This window comes from Macrobrachium nipponense, chromosome 4, assembly GCF_015104395.2.
Source record: "Macrobrachium nipponense isolate FS-2020 chromosome 4, ASM1510439v2, whole genome shotgun sequence".
Lineage (NCBI taxonomy): Eukaryota > Metazoa > Arthropoda > Malacostraca > Decapoda > Palaemonidae > Macrobrachium > Macrobrachium nipponense.
This window is the reverse complement of record NC_061100.1, coordinates 40275121-40296159: the sequence shown is the minus strand read 5'-3', so window position 1 is coordinate 40296159 and position 21039 is coordinate 40275121. Positions and strand designations below refer to the sequence as shown.

The 21039-nt window shown below is 37.0% G+C and overlaps 1 protein-coding gene across 3 annotated transcripts in view; it reads left to right on the top strand.

Annotated features, from left to right (window-relative positions):
- The window catches only part of LOC135210876 (collagen alpha-1(I) chain-like), an 891724-nt gene that overhangs the window by 52751 nt on the left and 817934 nt on the right, over positions 1 to 21039 (top strand). For 2 of the 3 annotated variants that reach the window (XM_064243791.1, XM_064243790.1), the window contains exon 2: positions 16236 to 16333. The exons of the other annotated variant lie outside the window; for it this stretch is intronic. The gene's annotated coding sequence lies outside the window, so the exon portion shown is untranslated. The remainder of the gene's footprint in view (positions 1 to 16235; positions 16334 to 21039) is intronic. 3 annotated transcript variants of the gene reach the window in all.

Genomic DNA, 21039 nt, shown 5'->3' with positions numbered 1-21039 from the left:
GCCACCGGTGGTCTTGATTTGAATCGCCCATAAAATCGTTAATATAGGGAGGTTAGCATTTTTAGACCCATATGATTAGGCCCATATAACATTATATAATTTGTTATATAATGTAGTATAAGATGTGCTGCTTGCTTGACATTTAATTTTTCTATGATCAACAAGTATTTTATATATATAATATGTATGTATTACATAGGTATATATTATACAATTATATTATACATACGTATATGTGTCTATATTATATGTAAATGTATATATAATGTATTATATAGGTATAATAGACATATATATTTGTATATGTATGTGTTTGTGTATATCCCCATATAATAAACACACACACATATATCATATATATATATATATATATATATATATATATATATATATATATATATGTGTGTGTGTGTGTGTGTGTGTGTGTGTGTGTGTATAGTGTATACGCACACACAATAACATACAGCAATTTCGATGAGTTTTCCTTTTAAAAAATTGAAGAAAAAATCTACCATCATGATTCTCGCAGTGTTAGATGGACAAGGACTAACATTACATTTTATTGAATTTCTGAAGGAACATCCATCTGTTTGGAGCATCAAATGCAAGCATTGCAAGATGAGAAACATCAGGAGTGCAAGCTTGGAAACCATAAAATCAGAGTTAACGAGTTTTGTAAACTGTACATTGCGGAATGAAGACATTACTAAAAAGCTGCACACCCTGAAGACAATTCTACAGGGAAATGTCTGCAATCAAAGCATCACAGAAGTATGGAGCTCCGAAGTTATGGTGTTTTGTCAGTTACCCAGATGTGACACCAGATTAAATACGCACACAATCTTGTAATAAGAAAAAATATTTGTGTACTTTGAACCTTACTTTCAAATAATCCTCCCTAAGGACATTATTGATGACTTCACAAGTTTCGGGGATGATTAGACCGAGGCTCTGTTTTGAAATCCTGGTTGATTATTGGAGGCTTTGCATAAACTCCTCCAGCTGGCAAGAACGAGCTCCTGTGATATGCCGTCCTCTGAAAGTTGTGCTCCGCTTACAAATATATGGTTCAATTTTTTTTCCAACAATTTATAAAATGCAAGGATTGGCATTTTGTGTAATTTTCAAAGTCTATTGGATTTTCGACTTGTAGCTACAAAAAAATCTCATAGAAGCTTCACTTCAGAAGTCGCCGAGAAAGCCATTGCTTACACCACAAGGTTCTACGTTTCTTCCTCAAAAGTTTCTGTTTTGCAGCACAGAGAGCAACTACACCCCACAGTAGTCTCCTGGCAAAGTACATCATCAGCAGACATCCTGCCGTTGGAAGTTGAACTGCGAGAACAAATGAGCAGTGTTGCAGTACAGTTTGGCCGCTATTAATTTTTTACAACACCACTACTGCATCACGTAGCTGATACATGATGGCATAGTGTGTACCAGGCTTTAAGCACCTCATGAGCTGCCTTAAACTTTTGTAAGCTATTACTTCGAAGCATAAGCAGTGGCCAAGTTTTATTCATAGGAAATGAAGCAATTGCTGATAATTTCTGAGAATTTGCTTGAACTTAAGTATCAGCTGTAAGCATTTGTTACTAGCAAAAAAGCCTTTGCTTTATTTTATTCATTGGAAATGAAGCAAATGCTGTAAAATCCAAGCAAAATCATTTGCTCAATGTTTTATTAATTAGGCCTAATGTTTCCTATGGTGGGCAGGCCTTACTGGTGGGAATGGACCGAAGAGCGGTGGTGATTGTTTCACACTTCCGTACTTTATTGGTGGTGCTTATCGATTTTTCTTTTCCTTCTCGATTCGACTGGGTAATAGATATTTGTTTGATCAGCGGCTCTTGTTATGCCTTCCCATCTTTATTTTCGCCATAAGGCGACTTTATACTCTTTTTACCTATTGGGTTATTTTCGTTGAGCCCAAAGTGAAAGTGTGTCTAGCTTCCTCCAGGGCAATACAGCCCGTCACGCCCTCTTTCGATACACAATTACTGTTCTACTTGTAAAAGCTTGCTTAAAAGTTGAGGGCCTTTTTCAAAATCGAAAGGAAGCATTTGTTCTGTGATTGCATATTTTAGATACATTTAAGTTAAAAGCAGAAGAGATGGGGCTTCCTTTTTTTCTTTTTATCAAAAAATCTCTTGATCACTTGGGGGTAAATTCTCCCAATACTCAGTATGGAACATAAATATTATATAAATATTAAATCACAAATTGAAGCTTTCAAATGCAGTTTTGAGGAATCTTGTATGAAGAAGCATAAAATCTTTAAGCATGCAAAATACTTCTGTGCGAAATGAGTCGGGCAGTATCTTGAGTTCTTATCATTTTGATAAATACCATAGGTAGGCACTAGGTTTGCAAATTAATTAATGCTCTCATAATTAGCACCGACACGTGCCTTAAACATAAACATTTACCTTGCTTTATGTATCTGGTTTTTGAGATGTTTTTCATTTGCATTCTGGCTTAATTTTAAGTACCCAAATTATCAGAAGTGATGATGATATTAAGGGAGGTCCTAGAATGCAACTCCATTGTGAGGATATTACTTAACGTCTCGTTTTATTATTGAGGGATTTTCTACATTTGCAACTTTAGGTATATAGTACTGTTAGATACTGAATGGGAATCATCTTGGACTCGCTAATTGTTAGAGAAAAGGTGGTATGATTCTGGAAGAACGGAAGCAGATGAAATTCTTATGAATAGTGGGTTGCAGAAAGAAACGGCCAAACTAAATAATATCTTGTAAGCAGACTGTTGTGACCTCCATAAGGTACCATTAACCTAAAAAAACGAAGGCTGTAAAAATTTCATATTAAATTATGTAAAACTTCTCTATTTTTAAAATTTAATAATCAACCGTAGCTATCATTTAACAGGAAAGGTTACACCTAAAGCAGGGGTTCCCAGCCTTTTTGTTCTTCTGTACCCCTTGGGAATTTTTATAGATTCCTGTGTAGCCCTAAAGATTAGCGATGAAAAAGAAAAACTATGAAATTTTTTTAGCTGTGAGTGTCAGCAGGAATGAGTAACAAGCCAGAGCCAAGGTGCCGCCCTCCACGGGTACAGATTACAGCCAAGGAAAGTTCCAAGATTGTGAAAAAAAAAAAAAAAAAAATGTTATTCATCCTATCTTGATATAAACTTAAGTAAAAGCTTTCTTACTAAAATAGAAAAGAAGAGAGAGAGAGAGAGAAACAGATACCACATTGTGCAATCTCAATGCAGATTGCATCGTGTATTGTACAGTAATGGCTATTCTCTCAGCTCCCAAATACCTCCATAAAATTACAAATGTACCACTGGGGGTACAAGTAGCTACCCTAGGTTGGGAACTCCCGACCTATAGGCTAAAATCCATTGAAAATAAGAGCAACATTAATTAAGCGGTTCACCGAGCCTGTCACTTAATCATTACAAATCAATATGAGCGTGTGATACAGTGAAGTGTTCCTTCCAATACTAGGTTTCTGAAGTTACTCAAAGTACAGACTGGCTGTTTCGGTAATTACTTCCTTTCCCCACGTACTACATGGAGTGTTCATTCTGTTCCGTATTGGTAGCTTTTCTATGATGACAACGGAAACTTGACCGTCGCTTCTACTTTCCTCGATCCCTACAATCTTTTCACTTTAAGTGGTAGATATATAGCGACTTCTGGGGTTAAACTCATGCTCTTTCTGGTCAGCGATCGCCGGCAGAAACTTAAAATTGTCTTTCCGACATTTACATAACTGGTGTACATAGGGATATTTAGAACATATTTATATACTGCAAGGACCAATTCGACGGGTATCCTATTGCTCTTTCTACGCAGGTCCCAATGGAAGCCAGAAATCACAACCCCAAGTTTTTATAAAAGCAATTACGATACTTCTCACCTGCTTCATAGTTGCCTAGGAGTGCAGTAAACAGGATGGTGATGTGTGAATGGAAATTTACCATATTGTTCACCTGAAAAAAAAAAATGATATTTAGCCAGGAAAATTCCATTTAAGATAAAAGATAATTGAAATTCGATGTTAAATTCACGAAAGCACGGTTCGGCTTTGAACTAAGGATTTATTTACTCTGCGTTATTTTTATTTATCATAAAGCTTAACTTATGAGCTAGTCTTCTTGAAGCCAGCATGTACGAGTGAATTAGGCTCGTAACTTACAGAATGAAGGAATAAAAAGCGTTGAAATAATGTTCAACAACAACAACTAGAATCTGTAATTGATATAAAGACTACGGGATGAAGAGCTGTTTAAGTAAGAGCGTTCACCTATTACCTTCTGCTGCGGGTGTTGCATGAAGACTGATCTTGACGTTAGTTACGGTTAGTAGGCTCATGAGGAAGAGAGAGAAGGGATATCATCCTCCCGGGGCCGTCCTGCCTTGGGGAGAGGTAACGAAAGACTTCGTTGAGTTGCCATCAACAAATTATGGAAGATTCAATGACGTTAGTCGCCTGGTTCCCTAATAACCTCTTGCATTCTAGTGCTTAATTTTATATATTGTATCTGGACCGTGGGCTACCAGGAACCAGGAAATCATATTGCTTTAGGGGATAATTTGTTGGATCGCATAGAAGCTATAAGGAATCTGACTTTTTCTTTTTTATCAGTTATGATGTAGTAGGTACGATGAATATGGCGGCAACTTTTATTTTGATTTTATTACACGAAGTTGCAGTCCAACCCACCCCCCCCCAAAAAAAAAGACCCCCCAAAAAAAAAAGAAAAAAAAAAAAGACGAAAAATGCAAATCTATTATTTTTTTTGTTTCCCTTCACTGACGATTTTTTTAAAAATCACCAATCTTCGATTTTAAACTTTCCTGTGTTTTAAGAGGCCATTTTCTCTCTTCCTAGATTAGACATCACTCTTTCGTTCTTTCTTAATTTTTCCACCCATTGTTCGAAATACGCAATCTCGGTTCTAGACAGGTTATAAATATTTCTCACGTTCTTAGTGAGTATCTTTGTGTGATGAAAGCAATATTTGCAGTTATGTCTTGGTTTTCAAAGCGCAATGTGCATCCATGTATTGTTTCTGCATTTGATAAAAAACAGGGTAGCGATGGTAGGTCAGCCTGAACCAACTTTTCTCTCACCACTGGTAATTGGTACTTGAAGTCTCGAAGGGTCGGGATTACCATTTCGACTTTCTTTTATAATGCAGTACCTGTAATAGATGTAATTATACATGTGTAAGCTATGAAGTCTTCTATGGGATTGTAACTTGATCTTTTTTGAGATACTGATTGTCAATACAATGGCGAAGGCAGCTCAAAATACCACAACCAATGCTTTAGAGTTCAAAGGTAGCCAAGGTCTTCAGATGGTGATGCCTTTCTACTTTATTTGGCTTGTCTTTTGGAATGAGTTTGCTACTCTCCCGCTCTTCTGCACCCGTATTGCTATCCACCATAGACATTAAGTACCAGGTACTTAATTCACTTGTTTTGGTCAACAATTGTACAAATGGATTTAATTCAATCTTTCTAAAGCAAATATTGTATTACACACACACACACACACACACACACATATATATATATATATATATATATATATATATATATAGTATATATATTGTCATAGTTTGTGTGGCGGTTATCAAGTTTTAATTATAGAAATCTAACATTTGAATCTTCTCAAAAATAAGCCTTGTGCAAAAACGACAATGCTGACCACAGGGGTATGCAATCTCGGAACGGAAATGTGTAGGAACCTTTATAGAAAACACTAAACTTACTTTTCATCAGACTGTATGTAAATGTAATTTGTCCACTAATATAATATAATTTCTATAAGGTTACCATCAGAAGACATAATTTACAGAAACACTGTCTTACTCAGTGGCACTTGTGGCATTAACACTGATATGCACAATAGCAAAACAAAGGTGCCACCCAATTGCAGGCAGAATCACCAATCCTATGGGATCCCTTGGGTGCATGAAATACAGATCAAGAACTTAAAGCTAACAACATTAATTAACACTACACAGTAGAGTACTGTAAGTGAGCCTAATTGCCTACTGAAATCTTGGGGATATGATCCCAAGATTTGGCACCAGCAGAACTCGTTGAATGGCATTGTTGATCGACAGGAGGAGGCACACAACAGTGTAGTCTACATGAATCTGCAAAGCAGTCAGAGTTGAAATACAAATACCAATGACATTAAACTAACATAAAATGATACAAGGGAAGTGACAATTATGCAAGGTACTCAATTCATAAATCCTTTGAGATTATGTTAATGCAATGAGTATTGCTGTAAGTAAAGTAGCGCATGCTAATATCACTGATTTCACATGAAATTCGCAGTTACTTAAACTCACGTGGGTCTCTAGTCATAGACGAATATCACGGATTGGGAATATGAGAAAACAGTTGAAACAGGGAATGAGTGCTAGGAACAGTAGGTTAAGGGCCAACAGGACAACTTCCAATTTCACTTACCTTAGTCCATGGACAAGACAGGCGTAGTCAGGGCCATGGTGTCGGCGGAAGGATGTGGGTCACTAGCAGGGCTTCACTAAGGAATCAACAGGGAGGCGCTTCTAATATGTCGGAGTCCTACTGGAGCTTCAAGGATGAGCACTTTGGTTGAGCTGTCAGGGCAGATGTTTAGACAAGAGTTCAGTCTGCTGGTAGAGCAGATGTAGAGGAGGGTAGCTAGGTTCAGCATCAAGATACAGGTCAGGGAAAGTGGCAGGCTGAGTCATTGGGTATGACTGACAGGATAGTACCGCAGTTTGTGGCTAGGGCAAAATGCAAATTTGTAGGCCAGGTCAGGCCATATTTTTACCCAGTCATGGGGATTCTGGTAGCATCTTGTTTGGGCTGAATTGTTCTCCTCGGGTCCTTTCATCTTCACTGCTAATCCTCGTAACTACCTGAAAAGGTTCATTGGATGCCGGAAGAGGAAGGGTGGAAGACAGAGTACAATGGTACTAGCCCCAACAACGATAAATCTCACGTGAAAAGAGACAGTGTGAACTTTTGTGACTTGGAAGGCAACTGTCTGTTAATGGCTTCAGTCAAATTAGATTGGGGACTGTAATACAATGGCAAAAGGGGCTTTGGTCCCTTAAGAGTCGTTGACCCTTTTTGGGATTTGGCATATGGGTGGTAGCTGTCTGACGAGAGGATGACAGGCTATAAATCTTGTTTGACATGTTAAAGTGAAATTAAGAATGTTTTCCATCTTCGCTTCGTTTAGGAAACAGAAGGAAAAAGGCTAAGTGAAAAATATTTTCATGGTTTTCTAAATGGTCAAAACAAGAAGGGGTCACTTGTACTTGATTCTGACATGAAGCATTCTACTCTAGTTCTTTTGTTTTTCCTCCTATTCAAATTCTCCCATACTTTACTCCGTCAGTTATTCCTATAAGTTTTCAAGTTTGGTTGAGGAAAATAAAATAAAAAGATTCCAAATGGATGTTTTGTATATATATATATATATATATATTATATATATATATATTACTATAATATATATAATATATAAACTATATATATATATATATATATAATATATATATATATATATATATATATTTATTTATGCGTGTGTGTGTAAACATGCCTCAGAACCCTAATTACACTTCATATCCTCTGATGGAAGAGTGCCATGATGTCTACGTGACTGTACTAACTTTATTTATTTATGCTTAAGCCACTTGTTAGGTTCAGCTCTATTCTCACTCCTCGTGTTCTTGAATGATTTGATGAAGTGAATGAATGACCATATGGACTACCATTTTCTGAACCTCAGAACATAATGACTCGGTAGGAGTTCCAGGCGTTTTTGTATTTTGATGATCGATGAATCATGCTAATCGAATAAAAAACAAAAACTCACAGAATATTGGGATTTGTCTGGGGACTTGGGATCGTAAAATTATACGGTGTTTACTTGGCGAAAATATTGCTGCACCATTAATGTACGCATTAAAGTGGGATTGTTGCCACAAAGAATATACCGCTTGTACAGGTTGTAGGATAGGTATTTGAAGGTTCTGGGTCAGGTGTCCTTCGAGCTTTACGTTTATGGGTAATTACTTCATTTAGGAATTATCCTTATATATCTATAGCTTTGCACTGCGTTAATTGAAGTGAAACATGTTGCTAACATGTTTGCTAAGGTTATTGTAAATGGATGCTTGGTACTACTTTTTTTGTTTTATACAAATCATCAGGATCAGTTGATGCATTTACAGGATGTATCGTAGCAGTACTTTTAAGTAATTTTCCCTTTCAGAAGTGTGGCTAAGGAAAATCCTCACTCTGATCACTACTATGTTATACCTTATCAGCTGAATCATGGATGAACTCCCGTTGGAAGACCTAAACATGTATATAATATATCATATATATATATATATATATTATATATTATATATATATATATATATATTATATATAAAAAATATATATATAAATATATATATAGTACATATATATATATATATATATATATATATACATAGATATATATATATATATATATATATATATATATATATATATATATATATATATATATGAAGGATTCTGAACTAGAAATAAAAATTGATATTAATAATATCACTCCCTTTATACTAACTGGGGTACACAGAAGAAAGCAAACGAATTCTACGTCCTTCTGGTGCCAAAGAAATGTCTGGTTTAATCTGATTTCCTTGAATGGCCGTAGTTTTTTAAATTTTCCAAGCCTTTCTTGTTTATTAATAACCAACAGACCTAAATTGTAAGTTGCTTCTATAGGAAGCCTTGAGCATACCAAGTTTAACAGTCCACAGATGCTGTGTAGAGGTTTTAGTTCCGAGGATCAGTTTCATCAGCGTACATTCGTGATTAAAACTGATTTCATTAATCTACATTTCTTTTCCATAAGTGCGTAGTGGCGTCAGTTCACCTCAAGCTGTGTACTATAGGCATTACTTTTAAGGTTCTTTGCGGAGTCCCTTCGCCCCTATTTTTGCGCCCATTTGATGCCGCCTTTCATAGTGCAAACAGCGGGGCTTTTCCTCCTGTTGCACTTTTAAAACTTTCTTTGCTCTCAGCTTCAGCTCCTCGTTGGATGAGTGGGTTGTGTGCTCGCCTACCGATACGGTAGTCACAGTTCGTTTCCCATGCTCTCTATGTGGAATCAGAGCAATTTATTTCTGGTGATTAGAAATTCATTCCTTGATACAATGTGGTTCGGATCCCACGATAAGCTGTAGGTCTCGTTGCTAGGTAACCAATTGGTTCCTAGCCACGTAAATAATATCTAATCCTTTGGGCCAGCCCTAGGAGAGCTGTTAATCAGCTCAGTGGTCTGGTTAAACCAAGATATACGTAACTTTTCTGCTCTCAGTTTCTCTTTCAGTGCTGAATGACCTCATAGGTCCCAGCGCATATATTCAACTTCCAGTCTACATTCGTGGAGGATTCGTTGTGTGTCCACTCTTTATTTTTTTTTTTACTTAAAATCCAGTTGAAAAAATGCCAATGACTAGAATTCGAAAATGAGGGAGATTTTACTTTTAAGGTAACCAATCTTGTTAGACTGAGAGAGAGAGAGAGAGAGAGAGAGTAAATGATAAACAATGCATTGATTAATCTTACTATAATGGGCTTTATGTCTGTCCGTCCGTCTGTCATTCAATCACGGCCAAACGGCTGGTCCGATGGGCATGAAACTTGGCAGGGTTATAGTGGGGACCCCAAAGATGGTTTATAATGGGGTTTCATCATACTTCCTGCCCCCCACCCAACCCCTAATGGGCGTTATGCCTCCGTCCCTTGAACCGTAACTGAAAATTCAAACAAAACACTATCCTGCACAGCAACCGTCGAAGCGACTCCTGGCGTTAAAACTGACAATCTTACTATAATGGGCGTTATGTCTGCTAGTAATGGTAATGTACGCACCTGTATCAAAAGGTTCACTGGTTTAGCCTTAGCTGGTAGCACAGGTTCTAGCCCGTTGTTTTACCGGCTGCTAATATGAGCAAGAGCCGTGCCTGGCATAAGGCCAGCGCAGTCCAAAATAACCGTGAGCGTTGTTAGTCAACATCGAACTAACTTTTCCTTCTCATATTTGATCGATGATTGTCTCTTATTTATAAACACAGTCTAGGAGACTTGGGGCAAAGTCAAATGAATCACAAAACGCGATGTAATGGAAAAAGTCTTTTTCTGATCGGTCTGATACACACCCATATATCATTCTTAAAACGAACAACTTTCATCGTTCTCGGACGGAGTAAGCGACTGTGAAAAGGATATACTGCGGCCAGGTTACTTATTACAAGGGAAAACTTTGCACATCAAATAGTTAATGTATGCGTGGGTCTTTATAATACGGCAGCGGATATACAACCTGAACATTTATTCAGTAACCATTTTTTGTTTTAGCAATTTTAGGACCACTGAACACGCCTCGTTCACTCCTTTGCATATTTTTCCTTTCTACGATAGCCCAACGGTCACGTAAGATGACCTAAGGCCCAGTCTCAAATCTTGACTGGCGCTGATGCACTGATCATTCATAATTCCTTTTGAATGTAAGTTAATCAAAGGCATAGTAAATTCTAGATTAATTATCCGTGGCTTAACATATGTGAATTCAAAAACTTCACATGTATAAATGACAAAAATTCATATACTAAGGCACAAATTTCACTTCATATCAAACTCTATAATTACTTAAGGTTCTTTGCAGAATGCCTTCGGGCCCTAGGTGCAACCACTTTCGTACCTTTTACTGTACCTCCTTTCATATTCTCTTTCTTCGTCTTACTTTCCACCCCTCTGCTAACACTTGATTCATAGTGCAACTGCGAGGTTTTCCTCCTGTTACACCTTTCAAACCTTTTAGTGTCAATTTCCATTTCGGCGCTTGGCCTTTGTTTGGCCTATGTTCTATATTTACTCGATCAAAAACTAAATACCACGAAAATAACCTACACTCGAGGGGAATTATATCTGATACATGTACCTGCCCCGTCAAGGATTAGAACCTGGGCCTTAGGTTACAGTTATAGGCAGTTGGCTCTAATTTAAGTGACACTTACACAGTCAAACGGTTTGTCCAGCCCGATTTGCCCAAGTTGTTTGCCAATAGGTTTGAAGAGGTGCCTCACGGCCAAACCAAATTTACATCCAACCTTTGCGAGTCGTTCATTTGAGAAGCAAAGATGCCTCTTGCCCAAGGCACTGTTATCGCTATTGGTTTACCGGTGGCACTAAGGAAAAAAAAAGATTAAGTGGAGATGAAACTGGTTGTTATAGAGATCAGAATTCTCTTGCAAACTTGTTTGTTGATTTGAGATCACAGCCACAGGACAGGCGTAGTTACATGAGAATGGACGAGACCGCATATTTAGATCTGCTGAGGCTTTCATTCCGTCTATTAAGTACAAGGAGACAAACATGAGGATGACTATCTATTTTCTTAAAACGTTGTCCCGTGAGCAGCTATAAATTTCTTTATCTCCTGAAGAGCAGATAATCCCTTGTTTCTAGACGTCTTATTGAAATATTCTGTATGTTCTTTGTATTTAAGGACAAATGAAAAAAAATTCCATCTCATTCCTCTTTATTTTAATCAGTATTCATACTTGAGACGGGAAACATAGTCAGTCTTTCTTAGTCAAGCTCCAAATAGCTACTAAGGTACTTAAAGAAAGTTCTTATACCCACCTTGATAGCTACTGAGGTTTGATCATGTTTGCCGATCGTTCACACGAGCATTTTTTTTTTTTTTGGATAACTTAAGCCCCGCCCACAAAAGTCAATCCGAGCTTGACATCCTGCAAATCGTTTGTCAAGGGCGTTGGCCAGCCAAATAACCCGTGTACACAGTCCATTTCACTTCAGAGTTCAAACATGTGTTGGGAAACCGGGTTGGACAAACTGATTTACTGTGTAAATGCCCCTTATGGCGGGATTCCACCGAGGCACCCCACATTGCCGCATATGCCAAGTGTGTTTCCACCAATTCAACAGAGGGCAACATGTAGCATGCAAGTGTGTGGCATGCGACAATAGCCTGTTGCTTAGTGTTGAACGCCTTCCCACCAGCCGGGGGAAGGATTCGATGTTGAAAAACAAGAATTGGTCGGAAGAAAAAGCCGTAGAATTTATTTATAGAAGATGTAGGAAACTTGCTGTTCAATGGGATATATGCTTGACAGAGTACAAGAATAGCCATGCTAAACTAGATGCACTGTAGGGATTAGCAGAGAGATTTAACTAATAAAAAAAATCAAGAACTTGCGTACTGCTCACTCACGCATGTGTGTCGGTTTGGAGGGAAGATTCTCTCTCTCTCTCTCTCTCTCTCTCTCTCTCTCTCTCTCTCTCGTACTAGCAGTGGCAAATGCCCTCGTTGGCTGTTCTCTCTCTATCTCTGTCACACACATACACACACACAAAAGATGGTGCTAGAAACGGGCATTCTCTCTCTCTCTCTCTCTCTCTCTCTCTCTCTCTCTCTCTCCTCTCTCATGAGTAATCAATCTTCACGATTTTTGTTAAAGGAGGAAATGCTGGCGTTGGATATTTAACTTTTAATTTTACATAAATAAACAATTTCCATTATTCCAAATTTTATCGTAGCTTTGGCAGTAATTTATATGAGTTTTTTTGTTGTAAATAAGTCATTCGAGTAACAGGTCATATTTTATCAGCCTTCTTTTGTAGGCATTACAGCAATAACAGGTCACAGGAGCTGTTCTTGCTATTATTATTATTATTATTATTATTATTATTATTATTATTATTATTATTATTATTATTATTATTATTATTGGTTGACAAATGGCTTGGTTTTTGTTGAATTGCTGGAAAAGATTTTGTGGCATTCAACAGTCAACATGGCATGTAGCATGCTACATTGCTACAAGCAACAATGGTGTCGCCTTGTCGCAGGCAACATGTCTCCTGGTTGAAAGCCCCATTCAACATACTTGTTGGAAAACCAGTCAGTCGCATGCTACATGTTGCCTGTGTTGCCTCGGTGGAATCCCGTCTTTAAATCAACATTTCGATTTCCTCAACCTCCCACAGGCTTAATGAATGTCTTCACTTTATTATTCATTTGGATCATACGCTTTGAAAGTGACAAGCGTATCCAAAAGGTGAGAAGTAAGTGAACAATTACAAGGACATTGTGATTGTGGTAATTACACACACACAAACACACACACACACACACACACACACACACACACATATATATATATATATATATATATATATGTATGTAGATGTATGTATGTATGTATGTATATGTATATATTATATATATATATATATATATATATATATATATACTATATATATATAGGTAAGAGGTAATAGGTTTCTTTTGTGATTTTTTCTCTTTTGATGGCGATAATTGGAACTACATAGTGTGCATAGCCTACTTGTTTTAAATCCATGACCTGGATTCTCCTTTATTTTGGTGAGTTTTTAATGTTGTTTTTTTTTTTACTCATAATAGATTTTATGATCAGATCTGTTTACGTTGTATCAAGTCAATATTGAGGTCTAGGCCTATAATGTTCCGGTTTCTGTAGTAAGATTACTCGTATTCAGAGTAATCTTACTACAGTAATCTTGGTAGGCTGTGGTACTATTGTAGATAACTTAATGATTCTTTTGTGACCCCCGGGTCTGGGAAATTCAGAGAGGGATTTTTAAAAAAATTTCAGATGAAAGAAGCTACCGTATATTTTGAAAAGGTAGACCTATTTACCTGTGTATTGAATGTAATGCTTTTGAAATGTAAAGAGCTTAGGCTTAGGTAATGGGAAAAGTGGCATCATGTCATAACTGACAACTTACTGAATTGAAATTAAATTAAAAAAATCCGAATTAACATTTTATTGACTTATACTTAATAAATTGATCGTAGAATGATATATTCCTTCAGGCATTTTCTTAGTTTGTATGGATATAAATATAGGCCTGTGTACTGTGCTAACACCAAATTGTGCTTATGCAATCCAGGGTACAGCTAATAAGCTCTTAACCAAACCATTATTCTTAAATGCTACCCATTTCGCAAATAAATTTATATAGCAAAACGTACAACCAAGGGACAACTGAAACCATTCGCAGAACTTTCTTACAAAACTGTGTAGCCTGTGTTGTAGTCCCAGCATTTGCTAAAACTTGTAATTTTTTCAACAGAACAAAACGATTAATTAGTTTCTGGAATTTTATACAATATAAACCAATAGTACATGTCAGCCATACTCCTGTTGTACTGATTTAACTTGGGACATATTGGATAGTAAGTTTTCCTGTAGCAAATTTACCGGTCTTTAGTTGAGAGATGACCGAGGACGTCTTCTCTAATGTCTCCCATTCCTTGCAGCTGCGGATAAACTAGCATCAGTGGAAACAAAAAATGGTGGCAGAAACTGTTCTCGTCTGACAGCGCTTCTCTTAGTTTTATAGCATGGATAGTTTTGTTCTGGCCTTTGTGATACCATGACGATAATGGCACCAAATGATGCTAATTCTCTCACGGGCAGACCCGTTTTTTGCCGTAAACACGTGTCTGTCTTCTTCAAAAGCAACACTTTCACTGCACATTTTATTTAATTGCCCAAAGAATACGTTTTATTTCTATTCATTTCGCATATATTTTTTATAATTTTGAATGTTATGTTCCCGAGAAGGTTGCTAGTGCTCTGTGCATGAGGCCAGTGCTTGATAGCCTAAGACCATAGGTCTAGTTTATGTCTAAAAGTGAAAATTATCCAGGTCTTCTAGACCAAATAAAACATAATAGTGCTGAATTCATTTTTAAAGAATAGTCAGTTCGAGAAAGGTACAGCATTACAAAGCTCTTTATTTTTATTGCGTAAAACAAATGCGTCTTTGGGTACAATATTGTTGTGGTTTTAGATTGAGCTGGACAAATGCTAGCACGAGTTCTTGCAAATTACGAATATGAGGGACTTGAGTTTTTTCTCCTGCTATTAGCGAGATAAATGGTGGATACAAGTAAAGTGTGATGATACTTTTAGGTCTAGTATTATGTGACAAGTTCAGAAGTCCACGTATACCCCGTAAGGGGTAGTACAGTAAGTGCTCATCAGAAGGTGCACTGTAGGCATTACTAAAGATTCCTTGCAGCGTCCCTTCGGTCTCTACCTGCAACCCCTTCCATTCCTTTTCTGTACCTTTATTCATAAAATCTTTATTTAATCTTGTTATCCGTCCTCTCCTAGCAATGTTTCACAGTGCAACTGCGAGGTTTTGCTTCTGTTACACCTTTCAGACCTACTTTTGTCAATTTCCCGTGCAGTGCTGAATGACCTGATTGGTACTAGCGCTTGGCCTTTGTTCTAAATTCTATACGTATTTCATTGTACTTGTGCCTAGAGGCATTACACACTAGTAACTGTGGTTTCGTCAGTTATAGGTCTAGGTCACGATGTGACGGATAACATGGTGTTTAGTCCTTGGTGTGACTTACAGAGCAGTGGAATAATTCAAGGGATACGTTACATTCAGTGTTTTTTAAGCGACAAGTTTATGCTTTTTTAATATACTAGATACGAGTTTTACAATAAAAACCTGGGATGGAACAAATAGCTGTAACAAATTATATTTAGTTATATCAGTTATAGCTATTGCACTGGTAAGAATCTCACTTTTTACAGGAACTTTGGAAATTAAGACTGTGGGAGTTACTTAGCTTTTATATTATGAACACATTACACTGATGCTGTATCGTACACCCGCAGTCTGGTGTATTATTTTTTTCTGCACTTCAAGCTGATAGTACTTTGGAGATGTTAATGCTGTGTATCTTTTGTAAAATCACGCCTCCATTCGATCTGTCTATCACTTGCATTTACTTAATGAATCATTCACCATCATATTTCATGCTTCGGAACACACACACACACACACACGTTAATAGTGTGTTTGAACTCTCATCCCACAAGGTACTACATGGTTCAGCAGGTACAGCTTCGTAAATTTTGAATTGATAAGAGTGACAATATGGTAATGAGAATGCTCATCAAGTTACGGGTCAAAACTGATTGTAACTATTGTTGAGGGGCAGTGGGACGCTGGAGAGAATGTGACATACTCAAGTTCTAAGGAGTCACCGAAAAAATATGAAATGCAGTAGAAGAGAATGGTTGGGGTAGAACGATTTTGCTCTCTTGCTGAACACTTAGAAACCTTCTTTTCTTGTTTGCAGATATCATGGCGGGCATTATTTGCAAGATCTCACGTCAGACTGCTCATACCCTCCGACAACATAATATAGACGTCGTGAAATCGAATTTCAGCCGTTTGGTAAGTACCTTAGTTCATCCACCTTTAAAGCATGTAATTCTGCCTTCCTTGTATGTTGTTGAATCATAAAACCATTGTATAATAGATAGGTTGCTCTGTCGCCACCTTAATTCGGCATGTTCAGTAAAGGTAAGGGGACACAAAACATCTAATTTTTTGTCTGCATTCATATATATATATATATATATATATATATATATATATATATATATATATATATATCTATATGCAACTGTAATAGCCTTAATGCATCAGTAAAAAAAAGTGACCAGTAGATTCTACACACACACACACACACACACACACACATCATATATATATATATATATATATATTATATATATATATATATATATAAAAAAATATATATATGTGTATATATATATATAATATATATATATGTGTGTGTGTGTGTGTGTGTGTGTAGTGTGTCTGTGTATGTATGCAACTGTAATGGCACAATGTATCTGAATAAAAAAAGTGACAGTAGATTCTACACACACATATATATACATACATATATATATATATATATATATATATATATATATATATATATATATATATATAAACAAGAGTATATGGCATTAACCAACAAACTACTTACTGTGGAGAAAAAAGGTACAAAGGAAAATTGGTTTTACTAAAAAAATAACACAAGACTAGGACTAGAGTCGTCTAAAACCATCTTAAACCAAATACAGGTCTTTTCCTTTCATCATTGTTATTCTGTGTAAAACAGGTTTTCTTTGTAATATTTTAAAACCGAGTTTTCTTTGTAATATTTTTTTCCATTACCTTGTGGGTATGTACTCTGTTTACATATGTGTAAGATTAACATTTGTTTGTTGTATTTGTATTTGAGATTGCTTAACGGTGATTGTAAGGTGGAACCCTCAAATAGACAGTCAAATTTGCTAGACATTTTTGCTGTCAACTAGGATAGGCTAGGGTCTGATTCCTTCGACGAACATCCTGTTGGGGGTTAATGCCGTCAATGCACCTCATGCGATGCGCTGTAGGCATTACTTTAGGTTCTTTGCAACGTCCCTTCGGCCAACCGGTGCAACACCTGTCATTCCTTTTACTATGTCTCCGGTCATGTTCTCTTTCATCCATATCACTTTCCTAACACTCGTTTCTAACTCCGAGCGCTGAATAACCTCAAATGTCCCAGCACTAGGCCTTTGTCCTAAATTTTGTAGTCCATTCCATTCCATTCGCTACCCTTTAGGGTTTCTAAATTCAAAAGGCCCACCCCCCAAAAGCAAACTAACGGAAATTAATTTTGCAAAAACAATAGAAATAGATTTTGTAGAAATATCAGGTACATTTTGAAAAACCTTTTAAAGGGCATTGTAGTGTATTTAAGCCATAAGTTTAACTTTTAACTGATATAAAATGCGAATATTTTTTCGATTATGCCAGTTTTTCTTTATTCAGATCTAATCGATTCCGAATAGCGGGAGTTCTGTAATTCGAAAATTACATTACACTTTCCGTTACATAAAAATACTTATGGGAAATTAATGCAAATTTCAGAATCGGTTCATCTGATTTGGTAATTTATAACATTAACCGGAGGCTGAATATATGCATATTTGATTTACTTCTTTTTATATATGTATACACATATATGAATAGTGTAAATGTATAAGTATACATATATATATATATATATATATATATATATATATATATATATATATATGTATATATATATTGTCATAGCGTGCATGCCAGGTTTTTAGAAAAATATGAGAAATTAAAAATATTGACTTCTAAAAAAAATCTACACCTTGTGTGATAATGCTGAAATTGACTTGGAGGGAGCATGCAAGGCGATGAACAGAAAATGTAAAGAGAACCTGTTATAGAAAAACTTGGTTACTTTCAAGGATTGAATATAAACGTAAATTTCTCCACTGATGAACGATCTTTCTATAAAGTCTATCAGAAGATATGATTACAGGAACGCTATCCGGCTCAGTGGCACTCATGAGATTAACACTACTATGCACGAATCTGCAAAGCAGTCAAAGTTGAAACACAAGACCAGTGGCAATTTTGAAGTAAGCAAATGAGCAAAAGTATGCAAATTTCTTGACTGGAAAATCATTCATTATTACATTACTGCAATGCTTATTGCAGAGTTGGTAGTGTTAATGGTTATCACTTGTCTGACAAGAATTTCACAAATAGTTTTATGCTCACACAGAGACGGGAATGTTAAGGAATGGGAATATGAGAAAACAGTTGAAACAGGGAATGATTGCTAGGAATAGGAGGGGAAGAGCTGACAGAACAAATTCCAATTTCAGTTACATTAATCTGTGGGTGTAGTCCGAGCCAGGGTGTCAACAGAAGGATGGGGGTTGCCAACAGGGCTTCACCAAGGGGTTGACAGACAGATGCTTCTCTTCAGTCAGCGTCTTATAGGAGCTTCTAAGATGGGCTCAAGGCAGAACTGTCAAGGCGGATATCAATACGTTGTCCAGTTTGCAGGTTGAGCGGGTTCAGGAAGAGACTAGCCGGAGTCAGCATCAAGACAGAGGTTAGAGATAGTGGAGGGCCGATTTGTTGGACGTGACACCCCTTCCATCAGCATAGTACTGCGTTCTAGGTCTACAGGGCAGAGTGCATATTTATACGTGCTGGAGGAGAACCGGTCACAATCTGGTTTCAGGCTAGCTGATTCTCCTCGGGTGCTTTCATCTCCACTGCCAATCTTCATTAATTACCTGAAAGAGGTCATTGAACGCTGGCAGAGAGGTATGGGAAATGGAGTACAATAGAGGATTGTGGGTAAAGAGGGTTAGGGTGACCGTTGGTCCTGCAGGTGTGTGTGTGTGTGTGTGGGCGGAGTCGCAGAGGCAGAAGGGTTTAGCTATGGGAGGGAAAGAGGTCGGATAGAAAGGCAAGAAGGGATAGGTCAGCAAGATGTGTGAACTTTCATGGGGTGGAGAGCAACTATCTGTTATGGCTTCTGTCAAATTAGGCTGGGGACTGAGGTGTAAAGTCAATAGCATAGGAGCTCTGTCCATTAAGTGTAAGTGAACCCTTTAGGGATTTGCTATGGCTGCAGTTATGTATGACGAGAATAAACAAGTTCCACTCCTGTTGAAGTGTTGTTAAAATCACACCAAGATGTTTTTCCATATTCGTTGTTAAACTCACAAAGGGAGAAGGAAAGAAGCGTGATTCAAATCATCACTCCTGTATCCAAACGGTCGAAACAAGATGTTGGGGCGCGTGAACTGGTTTGACATTCCTGTTCCTTACTTTTGCCCTCAAAATGTTTCTTTCAATTTTTGAATTTGCAAGGAAAATAAAATAAAAAGGTTATATATATATATATTATATATATATATATATATATAAAGCTATATATAGTATATATATATATATAATATTTGAGATTATTTGATCTGTTTGTCCCCAAGGGTGACAGTAGTGGATGACGAGACAGGCACCCACCCCCTGTAAAAAGGTTGTCTGCCGGTGGGCTGGGATTGGGTATGTAGAGGAACGGAATGGGTAGGTGACAGTAGCGCCAAGTTCCATTAAAGAGTGAAAATCATGGTTTTAAGATCTCTCTAGCGCTGAATCTCCTCTGTTGTGTTTATTAGAAAGATGATACAACACACACACACACCACACACACACACACACACATATATATATATATCTATATAATATATATATATATAATATTATATATATATAATATAGATATAGTATATATATCATATGTTATATATATTATATTATATAATATATAATATATATGTATAAATATATATATATTGGGGGGTTCCTTGGGATGAGAACATTGTCTCAAGGGGCGCCTCAAGTGACAAGGTTGGGAACCACTGGCCCTGATCCCTCAAAAATGGCGTAGTGGTGTTAGTATATCTTAATTTTACCAAACCACTGAGCTGATTGACAGCCCTCTAGGGTTGGATCCGAAGGTGAGCTATATTTTACGTGGCTAGGAACCAATTGGGTACAAGTCACGGGACCTATAGCCTATTGTGGGATGCGAACCACATCGATAAATGATTTCTATCACCAGAATAAATTTCCCATATGGGGAAGCCTTGTTGTAGAGCAGGGAATCGAAACCCGGACCTATAGGCATACTTACGTTCTTGTTGGCGTCCGCTTCGGGCCTTAGCTACAACCTCTTTCATTCGTTTTGCTGTACTCCGTTCTGTTCTGTTTTCTTCCATTTAACTTCCCGCACTTTCTTACAGTTGTTTTCCTCCGTTAACACCTTCAAACCGCGCTTGAATAACTCACGAAGTCTCAGCGGTTGGCATTTGGACTAAATTTTTTGTGTCTCATTTCCAATGTAAAATGAGGTGAAATGATAAAATATGTCCAGAGACTCAGATAGGCTGGTGTTAACGTTAGTTGTAAAGTGGAGGGAGATATCCACGTATCATATCCACGTAATCTCTCAAGACAATCGGTGTAATGTTAGTAACATTAGTCAATCAAGAGTCTTAACAATATGACGGGCACAATATCGATTTGGCTTCCTTTATTCATCATTTATCTAATTTGTCATATTTCACTTTCTTCTATTTTCCGTATTCTGTTCTGGTCAATTTCGCTGTACGCGAATATGGAAGTTGTATGCAGCGTTTTTATTCATATTTTGGGAAGAAGTGCCATTTGTTTCATTACTGTATTTATCAACT